General features: G+C 47.0%; 1 long non-coding RNA gene across 1 annotated transcript; it reads left to right on the top strand.

The window, feature by feature from the left end:
- The first annotated feature begins 638 nt into the window (after positions 1-638).
- LOC142574448 (uncharacterized) lies at positions 639-10,944 on the top strand. Its single transcript, XR_012826542.1, has 3 exons — positions 639-755; positions 1,687-1,822; positions 10,808-10,944. It is a non-coding gene; the product is annotated as an uncharacterized LOC142574448 (long non-coding RNA).
- The last annotated feature ends 252 nt before the right edge of the window (positions 10,945-11,196 follow it).

Below are 11,196 nucleotides of genomic sequence, written 5' to 3' on the forward strand. Positions count from 1 at the left end.
TCCCTTAACGTATATCATTTACTGTGGCCGTGCTCGCAAGCTCACGTAAACTACGAACAGGACAAGCGCAAGTTTGAAGAAGCAATCCGAAGCGAAGAACTCGCTCCCCAACTCTGGGCCGTCCAGCAGGTCCACGCCGCCGCCAGGAAACTCAACCTCCCGGTTCCGTCGTGGGAGACGCCCACTCCATGAGAGCCCAAGCTCTCGTGGCCTGCAGGACCTGAATAAAGTTGATTTCCTTCCTTCCTTCGTAAGCGTCATTTTGACGATGCGTGACGTTGCGCTGGGCCGCCATTGCTGAGATTTTCCGCCATAATTTTTGCTGCGACGAGCCGCGCAAATTATGCTAATGAGCAGCCATATGCAATGGCAGCCGAGAGGAATGCGTATCGCCACATTTTCCCCGTCGTTTGGCGCCACGAAAATCTTTTGTTCATAACGCGTGCTCATATAGTATTTGCATAGCTCTCGGGTGGTGTTGCCTAGCTGAGAGAAGGTGAGAAAGGAGGACAATTAAGTTGGCTTTACCGGATGTGACGTCACATTGTTGTTTATTTTTGCTTTTATGAAATAACTACTCTCGAACTCAGACGGCATGGCTCGCGTCTCGTTCGCGCGCGTAAGTATGGATGTGGTCCGCTTTTAGTTTTTGGCGAATGCTTAGAAGCTTCAAGTTGCGGACACTGCGGTGGGCCAGGGCTTGATGACATTTGTTGCCCAGCTGCTGTTGCTACCGCGACGTACTTGGAGCAACGGTAAGTGTTGTGCGATTACCCGTTCTCTTGCTGACACGTAAAAAAACCGGTTGCGCATTTGAGCTGTGGTCGATGTGATCTCGAAATTCGAAGGAACACGAAACGGTTGTCGCAGGTCCCGCAGTGATCGCAGTATAATTTATTCGTTCGTGCCTTCAACACTGCAGTTCCTACGCGTTGCACTGATGTAAAAAAATGAACAAAAAAAACAGGGACATCTTCCACGCGCCAGAAATGCATGCACTCAACTAGCGTGGATGTCGTCCTATGATGTTTATCGCGTTCTTAAGTCCATTTTTCTCCATCTCTATAGGATGACTACGCTATGCCCTTCTTATTTACCCATGCAGCGCATTGCTGCATTTAATTACCTTTCTCACTGCTGACCGCGGTATGGGCGTCAGAGGCTTTCATTCGTTGCATTGAGATAACGGAGGCGTATTTCTTTCACTTAAAGCTTCTTAGTAGCTCCTTTGCGAGCCGTGGAGTTAAATCATACAATGCGTACGTTGCGAGCGAGCTGGTAAACGAAACCACTTCACTGCTGCTGCTACTATCACTTTTACGGGAACTTTCAAAATTAAACATATATATATTAGTATGAATCGGCTTACCAAGCTTTATATGCACGTCCGTTGCTTTCGTTCATAGATCATGTGCGTAGCTTTGCAACCGTGACCGATATTGTAAGAACAGCAAGAAGACAGATGACACAAGTAATGCGTCTGCTTTAATTGTTGCCTGTGCTGTTTTTAGAATATCAACCAACTCCGCGCAGTCGTGCTGTTTACAGCTAAAACGTGTTTTTTCTTGTTGCATGAGGAACATTTGCTTCTAATTGTGGCAGTAACGTTGTGAATTGTCTTCGGCCCAGATCGCTGACTGTGTGCAAACTTGTCTAATTTGTTTCACTTTGCTGGTGTCTTTACAGCTTCTGCTTATTTACTCTGCCCGCACCTTATATTTGTTGTGTTTATCGAGACCTGGCCTGTCTCTGCCTCGTTGAAGACAAATGGACACAAGTACTGGTTGCTGTTGGTTTGTTTGGTTTGCTCAGTCTGAGCGTGGTATGTATATCCATTTGCTAAAAGGGTATGCAGCTGCATCTAATGGAGGTACTGCTGCATCTAAAGGTAGATTTAATAAGTAGTGGTTTGAGCGAGAATTAGTTGGTTTGAGTGATGTATGACACCAGAGAGTTATTGTTCTAGAAAGGAGACAAAGCTAGTCCACAAATTTAAGATATGGAGATGCTTAACCATTTAAGTGTTCTAAGTTGCCATGAAGTGTTACACACATTTAAAATTTCAGTTGCAAAAGACATAGTAGAAGAAGAATCCAGAGGATTTGCTGCCAGATGTCTTGAGACAATAAATTGTAGAGAAAGCATTATAGTGTGAGCTGCCAATGATTGTCGTCAGGTCTAACCCATTTTTCTATATAGCCACTGTTGCTTCATTGTCTGTTGCCATCAGATGCTTGTTATAAACAAAAAATTGAGCTGCATGATTCCCCTGATTTTTCTCGCTCATAAGATACAAATGTTTTGATTTCAGCTGCCTTGGGGCCTCATGGTAGAAAACGAGTTTTTATTAGCCAGTTGTCAGCTTCTAAGATCATGTGCTTTGTAATGTGGGTGTTTTAAAGGATGCTACACGTCTGCCATCATAACTGTGAGTGCTGCTGCCTAGCACTCCCACGGCTATGCTCAGTACATATACGCAGCTATCCAAGAAAATTGACATTGGGACAACTGCCGTTGAAGCTCACTTGGTAGAGCATTGCAAGCACAAGGCAGAAAACGTGGGTTCAGCTTCGTTGTCTCTTATGCAAAGCATTATCATGAGCTGTCTCCTGGCTTCTTCGTACATCCAGTCAGATAGGCTCAATAATAGTTAGTAATGTGCCTGATGGTGGGTCGTTAATCAGGGTCCTTAGTGCAGCAGCCCAATTCTTTACCCATTAGGCTAAAGATGCATGCATAGCGTGCCAGATTAATCTCATTGGTTCTCTCGTAGCAGCTAATTTTTTCAGATGTTATGTGACACAGAGTTTGGGATTCACCCGTTTCAGCTCAGATGCAACAAAGCAGGTGTTGTGTCTATTTCGGTGAGAAGTGTGTGCAGTTGTTTTGGTTTCTCTGTGTTGACGTAGTGTGCTTTGTATTTCATGTGGTGTTAGGCATTACCTCAATTGCAGCTTCAATGCTGTGCCCATAAATGCAGTTGTAGGTAGGTGCTCAGGAGTAACGGGAAGCTCATTCTTCCTCATTCTCTCTTGCATTCAGCAGGTAGTGCGTCCAGTTTAGTGCCATGCACCTGTGTGGGGCATTTCCTTGTTCTTATTCTGCTGATGTGTTGCACATAGGGGGAAAGTCAATCCTCTACATCATGGTTGTCAGTGTCGCTGAATACAGTGCAGTCTCAGTCTTGCTGCCTTGAAATGTCATAAGAGGTGACATCTGGGGTAAAGTAGCATCTTGCTGTACCTTGTCATCGGGCATAGCCAAGGTTGTGGTTGTGCAACCCAAGGATCCTGGAACTTTCTGTGGGACCAATGGCACCGATGTTGAAAAGTGGGTGGCTATGTACGAACGTGTGAGTGGAATCAACAGATAGGACCCCACGCGTGTGCTAGTTAACCTGTTGTTCTACCTAAGAGGCACGGCAAAGGTGTGGTATGAAAACCACAAAGAGGAGCTAACCAGCTGGGACCAATGCAAAGAGAAGTTGACAGAGTTGTTTGGCAAACCAGCCGGCCGTAAAATTGACGCAAAACAGGAACAGGCCTCCTGTGCCCAATCCCCCACGGAGTCCTATCTCTTGTACATCCAAGGCATGCTGGCACTTTGTCGTAAAGCAAACCCGATCACGACATGACAGAAGCTGAGAAGGTCGGGCCTGTGCTTAAGGGTTGCTGACGACGCCTTTAATCTGCTCATGTGCAAAAGCTGCTTTACAGTTAATGTTATCTTTAAAGAGTGCCGACAATTCCAGCACGCCAAAAGCCGATGCGTCTTGCAACCATTCGCCAGACTTCCCACTACTGCTGCAATGCCAACATGTGAAGATCAACCCACACAGCAGCACGTGTCGCCATCGGAAGATGTGGTGCGAATCGTTGACGTGAATTGGATGCGATGGCGCGTGCATTTCTGTTCGCCTATCCCTGATGCTACAACATTTTCAGTCCCCTTCTTACAAGCCATCATTCACCAGGAACTTGAAAACATTGGCTTACGTTCTGTCTGTGCTGTTGCCAATCCCAGAGCTAACAAACGCCCTTCTACTATTTTTGCTCCACCCCGATGCTTCTCTCCGCGTTATCGCAACCCGACTGAGTAGAGAACTGCGGACGACCAGCCGATATGTTTCACCTGCTGCCACATTGGTCATGTCGCCTGATACTGTCACAACTCATGGCCCTTAACACTTCTCATGCCAACCAACCTGAGCCGTTTTGATGAAAATGCCCGCAATGTTTCGCCCACCGCCGAATCTAACAGCGCCAACTCTGCTAGGAACATGTGGTACAGTCGCTCACCATCGCCGCACGGACACCAGTCTCGTTCACTGCAAACACGTCGCCCATCTTCGCGTTCGCCACAGCCACGTCGCCTTTCGTCCCCTGTGGCGTTTGGCCGCACCTGTTCGTAAAACTAAGAAATGCAGCCCTCGGAGGAGGTGCATTGCCTAATGCTGCAGCAAATCCTCTGTCTATGCACACAAGGAGAAGTGTAATTGGCGTTAAAATAGACAGCATAGCTGTCCAAGCACTCATCGACAGTGGAGCCTACATACCTGTGATGAGTGCTAGCCTGCTTAGTCGTTTAAAGAAGGTCCTCACCCCAGCAGCTGCCCGAGTGCTTCATATGGCTGACGGTGGAATGCTGGTACTTGGAATGTGTACTGCAAGTATAGCTGGCCGCCCTACTTCTGTTCTCTTTGCTGTGAGCAACATCTTCCCTCACAACGTTATCCCAGGATTTGACTTTTTATCCACTCATTCTGCTCTCCCCGACTGCACGGCCGGCGTTCTTCAGTTAGAACTGCCTCAACTCGCCGATGCTCAGAGCACCGCCCCACCGCACTTGTGCTCGCTTCGTGATGTGCGTCTGTCACCCGAAGCAGTTACTTACGTCACCTTGACCGCCCAGCCACAGGTTCCTGATGGTGAATATGTGCTTCGCCCCATCATCGATGTGCTTTGAACCGGTCACGGTTACTAATAATGACATTGTTTTACCTCTTCTGAATTTCAGCCTGTGCCCTCAAGTGATTCCGGCCAGCATGTTCTTGGACAGCGTTTCTAGTGGTTCTGAATTTGATATTGAGAGTCTGAATTCTGAGAGTGGTTTATTAGTGCCAATCGCAGCGGCCAGCTCTGGTGCCTTAACGGACGACTTTGCGAAAATGACTGCACTTAACCTCACCTCTGCACAGGCCAGGGACATACGTCTCCTGCTTGAATCGTACAGTGGAATCTTTGATTTCGGCAACAGGTCTTTAGGATGAACATCTGTTGTTCACTATCATATAAACACTGGAGACACAAATCCTATTTGTCAGCGTCCGTATCGTGCATCGCATGCTGAACGTCGAGCCATCCAATCAGAGGCGGGCAAAACGCTCCGCAAAGGGGTCATCGAGCCATCAGCCAGCCCTACGCCTGTCATCCGTGTGAAAAAAGAAAGATGGTGCCTGGCATATTTTCGTCGATTATTGCCACTTAAATGAGATCACGCGAAAAGACCCACTACCAGGCATCGATGACGCCTTGGACTGCTTGCACAGAGCTAAATACTTATCGTCCATCGATCTTTGATCCAGCTACTGGCAGATTTCGGTTGATGAAATGGTTGGAGAAGACAGCCTTCATCACACCGGATGGCCTATATCAATTCAAAGTCATGCCCTTTTGCCTATGCAATGCTCCTGCGACATTTGAACTTGTGATGGACTCTCTTCTACGATGCTACAAATGGACCACCTGTCTTTGTTACCTTGACGAAGCTGTTTTTTCTCCCATGTTGGGCAGCCGCCTTACCCGACTAACTGCCATTATTGCGGTCTTCTGAAAAGCTGGCCTCCAACTCCACGAAGTGTCAATTTGGGCGCCGTCAGATTACCGTGTTGGGGCACCTCACTGGTGCATCCGGTGTCCAACCAGATTTGTAAAAAGTTCGTGCCATACGCAGTTTCCCTGTGCCACATTGTGCTTCTTATGTGCGCTGCTTCTTCGGCCTGTGTTCTTACTTTCATCGTTTCATCAAAAACCTTGCCAACATTGCGGCTCGGCGCTGCTTTCACCCGTCGCTACGCACACCTCATCGGCCAATCGAACAGCCCTGATTGTGTACACTGCCAGGTGCCCGAAACACTGCAACACGTACTGTGGGACTGCCCAGCATATATGCTGGAGTGAAGGACGTTAGACAGTTTCCTAGCCAGCGTTGGCAGACAACTACTGTCGGAGGAAGCTATCCTCGGCCCATGGCCTGACACTGCAAAAATTTCAATGCGTGCAACAAAAGTATTGTTGAAGTTCCTGCAGGACACCAAGCTAGATGAGCGGCTCTAGCGAGGCAACTGTCTCATGTACATAAGCACTCACCACTTCTCTTATCATCATCATCCATCCCAATACTTTCACTCCCCTTCCCTCTTCCCCAGTGCAGAGTAGCAGACTAGAGCTCACTGGCTCAGGTCGACCTCTCTGTCTTTCCTGTCAATAAATTCTATTCATTCATTGCCAACATTGCTCGGCCTTTGACAGATCAAAAAGAAGAACACGCCATTCTCATGGGGCCCGGAGCGGGCTCATGCGTTTGCCGCTCTCATCAGGTTTCTGACCACCCTTCCCATACTTGCCCACTTTGATCCATCTGCACCGACCGAAGTCCACACTGGCGCAAGCGGCCATGGCATCGGCGCTGTCCTCAATCAACAACAGAATGGTACGGAGTGCGTGATAGCTTACGCCAGCCGCCTGCTGTCACCTGCTGAGAGAAATTACCCCATCACCGAGTGGGAGTGCTTCGCTTTAGTTTGGGCTGTCGTCAAGTTCCGGCCATATTTGTACGGCCGTACGTTTTCGGTCGTTACAGACCACCATGCACTCTGCCGGCTGTCTTCCCTCCGGGACCCGACAGGATGGCTTGGTGGTTGGGCTTTGTGGCTCCAGGAATTTTCATTTATTGTCAATTACAAGACTGGATGCCTCCACAAGGACACTAACTGCCTCTCGTCACCCCGTGGATCCACTTGATCCTTCTGTGCATGATCCGGTGACCTGTGTGAGGGCTTTCACTGACATGACTGACATGCGCACCGAACAACAACGCGACGAGTCCTTACAGTCCATCATTGCCGGAGTGCTATCACTCCAACAGCACTGACGGCACATGCCGCATGTTCTTGCCGCGCAACGGCATCCTCTACCACCGCAATATGAACGCTCATGGCCCTGAGTTGCTCCTTGGCCGTCCTCATCATCTGCAATCTGTTGCTCTTGAACAACTTCACGATGCACCGACGGTGGGACACCTTGAAGTTTTCCATACATACAATCATGTACGACGCCGGTTCTTCTGGCCAGGTCTCTACTGCTTTGTGCACTGTTATGTCGCAACTTGCGAATTGTGTCAGTGCCGGAAGAAACCTCCCCTACCACCTGTTGGATGACTCCATCCAGTTGAAGTTCCCTGTGAACCGTTCTCTCGCTTAGGCCTTGACTTACCTGGCACTTTTCCGACGACGACTAGAGCTAACAAGTCAATTGCCATCGCTACTGATTGCATGACACGCTATGCGATAACAAAGGCATTGCCGACTAGTTGTGCAACAGACGTCGTCAATATTCTCCTCCACGACGTCATTCTCCACCATGGTGCACCTCGACAGTTATTACAGACCGCAGCTGCTCATTCTTGTCTCTAGTTGTCGACGACCTCGTCCGCTCTTGTGCCACTGAGCGCAAGCTGTCCACCGCCTACCACCCATAAACAAACGGTCTTATGGAATGTCTCAACCGAACAATCACAGAGATGCTGTCGATGTAGGTCTGCAACGATCACCGCGACTGGGACACCACGCTGGCCTACGTGCCGTTTGTGTATACTTGTCCTGACGTGACACTGCAGGATATTCACCCTTTTATCTTTTGTATGGTTGCAACCCCACTTTGCCCTTTGACATCATAATCCCTTCTGTGCCACGTGTTGCAACTGACCATGCTCATGAAGTCATCGATCGCGCTCACAGGGCATGTCAAGTCGCCCGATCTCGTTTATTAGCCCCGCAGCATATACCAAAAGAGTTATGACTGATGCCATCGCAATGTTAAGTTCGCACCAGGTGCTTGGATGCTCCTTTGGTCACCATGTCGTCGGGTTGGCCTCTGCCAGAAGCTTCTCTCTCACTACACAGGGCCTTATGAAGTCCTAAGTCAAGTTAACGACATAAATTATGAGATTTCGCCACTTCAGTTTGATGCATCCTCAAGTCTGACGCCTGTTGACGTCGTGCATGTTTCGCGGCTGAAGCCATACTTCGTTCACGATTCTTTGCCTACCATGAGCCGAGACGGCGCTTCACCACCTGGGGGTCCTGTTACGGAAGGATGAAAAAAGAGAGGAAGAAGACCGCAGCACACTGCCTGCTGCGTGCTGTTGGTGGTCAGCGATCTTAACTACTCTGCCTCATCTTGTATATTGACACGTGTACTTCTTTATCTTTATTGGGCGACCACTTCTCGCCGCCTAACAAATGTTATCCCACAGCACAGGACGCGCTTGCATGTAAAAGAAGTTTCTGGAATGTTATCGATGGTTCCGTCCACTGTCTTTCACCGCAACTTGTGTTATCTGATTGCATGTGTGCGCGACGCGAATAATGTGGAACATTGTGGAAGGCACGCAGGTCCCAGTGACTGCTCCGGAACATTCGACGACAGATGTATAAAAGCAGACGCGCTTGACCCGCTCATCAGATTTTCGACGACCGCCGATCATGTTCGCCGCTACCATCCTTCTTTGAGTGTAGCCTCTTTTGAGGGCACAAGTTCGCCCAATAAAACGCTCGTTTCGTTAATCATAGTTTTGCTGCCTTCTCAACCGTCACTACCACGTGACAATATATATTGTAAATGCAGTCTTTCTATACTCCCAACATCCCCGTAACAGTATGCTTTGCCTCTGGCATGTTCATGATCTCCAATGGTATATAAAACTGTGATGCAGACTAAGCTTCACAAAGAATTATGTTCCGTCTCTTCCTTACAGGCTGCTGTGTTTCAGCTAAATCTGCTTTTCTTGTGTTCAGTGGTCTTGTCGCTCAATTAGTGCTTGCCTATTTCTGTTACACTGCAACCTCTCTTCTCCTCTCTCCTCTTGTCCTCCTGTCCTTTTACACTGCTGCAAACTTTTAGATTTCAATACTCGAATGATTAATACAAAGATTGATGCTACCATATTATATGTGACGGCTGTCATGATGGCAATAATTTAGGTGGACCTGAAACTAAATGAAAAAAAAAAAAAAAACAGGCATGTGTGAGTAGGAATAACTTCCTTGTGACAAAACTGGCTCCATGCTAAACTTTGCCTCAAGGAAATTGGTCTTAAAAGTCTCAAACCCATTTGCGCATACTGCATAAGCCAAGTTTTCCACTTGTCAAAACAGCAGCCGCCACAAAGTGTTAGGAAAGAGGCAAAGAAACCATGCCTTTGCATTCATACTCTCCTCACAAAGCTTGTGTCATAATATATATGCAATCACTCACCATACACAAACACATTGGTCAACACTGCAATGTTTGGAAGAACCCGAACCAACACTATGTAGCCATTTACCTGCAGTATGCCTCCTGTAACATGAATCCCCACTGTGCTTGGAATCTACATAATTTTTTTTAATTTCTCGGGCATTTGGTGGTAGAGGCCAATGCATTAGACAGAAATCCTGCTACACTGCAGCAATGTTCAGAATGTAGTATGAGGTACTCTGTCTGGCTGGAAGTTGAAGATTGAAATTATATTAGTCGTTAAAATATAGTAGCCAGTATTGAAACTACACATGCACTCAAGGCTGAGCCACATTACGAGAACACGGAAGAGCAGACACACACTTGAGCTGCATTGTGTAGCTTTACCAACAAGCCCAGCTGTACACTGAAGTAAGGCATGTTTTGGGCTAGTCAGCTCGTAGCTTCAGCAAAATTTTAAACTCTGTGAGGAAGACAGGACATGAACAAAAACATAGATGCATGCACAAAGTGTAGACTTCCGACTGGCTTTGTTTGGTGAAGGCAGAGAGTTTATAAGGTTCTTCAAAATGGCAAAACAAGGAACATTCGCAAAGAAATTGTGCACGAGGCAGTGACAAAAAATAGCAAGGCCACCTGTGCATTAAGAGCGCAGTAGAGTCCCAATGTGCACATCTAAGAATTCTATTTCTTTCCTTGATAGGGATCAAGAGGGTGAGCTAACTTAGTTGTCACACCTTTTAGCGATGTGGAATGCTTTGGATGACTTCTCTTTCTGTTCTTCAGTTTGCCTTCGAAAGGAATTTATTCTGTTCCTCATAAGGCAGGCAGCTTTTGCTGTCGCAGCTCCTGCACTGCAAGAGGAGATTCTGAAGGAAAGAATTAAAGTCTTAGATGGGCACATTAAGACTCTCCTGCACTCTTAATGCATACATGGCCTTGATATTTTTCGTCAATACCTTGTGCACAAATTATTTGCAATTGCTCCTTGTTTTGCTATATTGAAGTACCTTATATATTCTTTGCTTTCACAAAATAAAACCAGTTGGAAGCCTGTGCTTTGTGTGTGTCTATGTTTCAGTTCACGTCCTGTCTTCCTCGCGCAGTTTAAAATTTTGCCTAAACAGTTGTATAGCTTGTGTATACGATGAGTAATTAATATTATGATGACTGCAGCACAGCAATGGTCTAGTGGCATAGTGTCGACATAGTATAGAGATGGTACTAAGTTAAAAATTTGGAAATGCCATAAATTGTGCAATCAACTCTTATCCCTCGGTTTCCTACAGCTGCAGAGCACTTGACCACTGCAGCAGTCAGGCATGCTGTATATTGGGCAGTGCCAGGAATTGCGAGATCGAGACAGGCGGCCACTAGAAGTTCCTTGGGCCAGGTGATAACTCAAATGCATCCAAATATTTCTGTATTTCACTATATAAACCTTTGTAGAATGAGGAACTTTTCAAGGGTGAAGTTGTTTAACGGAAAACTATTACTAAATAGTGACCAGTTCCTTTTGTTTTGTAAGCCAGATTGCATGTATTTGACATTGCTTACTGACTCTTCATTATTCTCGCTGTCCAATACAAGCATATGCACTCACATATGTTTTCAAACAAAACTATTGTGTGGAGCCATGTTTGTGGTGGAATAAAATTGGTCCCAATACAGAGCTTTG

Source organism: Dermacentor variabilis, chromosome 3 (assembly GCF_050947875.1).
Source record: "Dermacentor variabilis isolate Ectoservices chromosome 3, ASM5094787v1, whole genome shotgun sequence".
NCBI lineage: Eukaryota > Metazoa > Arthropoda > Arachnida > Ixodida > Ixodidae > Dermacentor > Dermacentor variabilis.